The sequence below is a fragment of the Pyrgilauda ruficollis genome, unplaced genomic scaffold, assembly GCF_017590135.1.
Source record: "Pyrgilauda ruficollis isolate IOZ18807 unplaced genomic scaffold, ASM1759013v1 scaffold21965, whole genome shotgun sequence".
In the NCBI taxonomy this organism is placed as follows: Eukaryota; Metazoa; Chordata; class Aves; order Passeriformes; family Passeridae; genus Pyrgilauda; species Pyrgilauda ruficollis.
The window spans coordinates 1-227 of NW_024521390.1; the positions used below are offsets into that span (position 1 = coordinate 1).

Consider the following 227-nt stretch of genomic DNA (forward strand, 5'->3'; position numbering starts at 1 on the left):
GTCGCCATACTAGCGAGGCTTTGTAGAAGAGTCTACGGCCTAATGAATTCCTGCGATCTTATTTCGAGTCATTTAGTTTGGCGGCGGTCGGCGGTGTGTCCGAGTGGTTAAGGAGGTAGACTTGAAATCTACTGGGCTCTGCCCGCGCAGGTTCGAACCCTGCCGCCGTCGTTTGCAACTCGAATTCTGTCTGGACGCCTGCGAAAATATTGTCTGCTGTGGTTCAC

At 52.9% G+C, this 227-nt stretch overlaps 1 non-coding gene across 1 annotated transcript; it reads left to right on the top strand.

Moving 5' to 3' along the window:
* The first annotated feature begins 89 nt into the window (after window positions 1-89).
* TRNAS-UGA lies at window positions 90-171 on the top strand. The gene has a single exon. It is a non-coding gene; the product is annotated as a tRNA-Ser (tRNA).
* The last annotated feature ends 56 nt before the right edge of the window (window positions 172-227 follow it).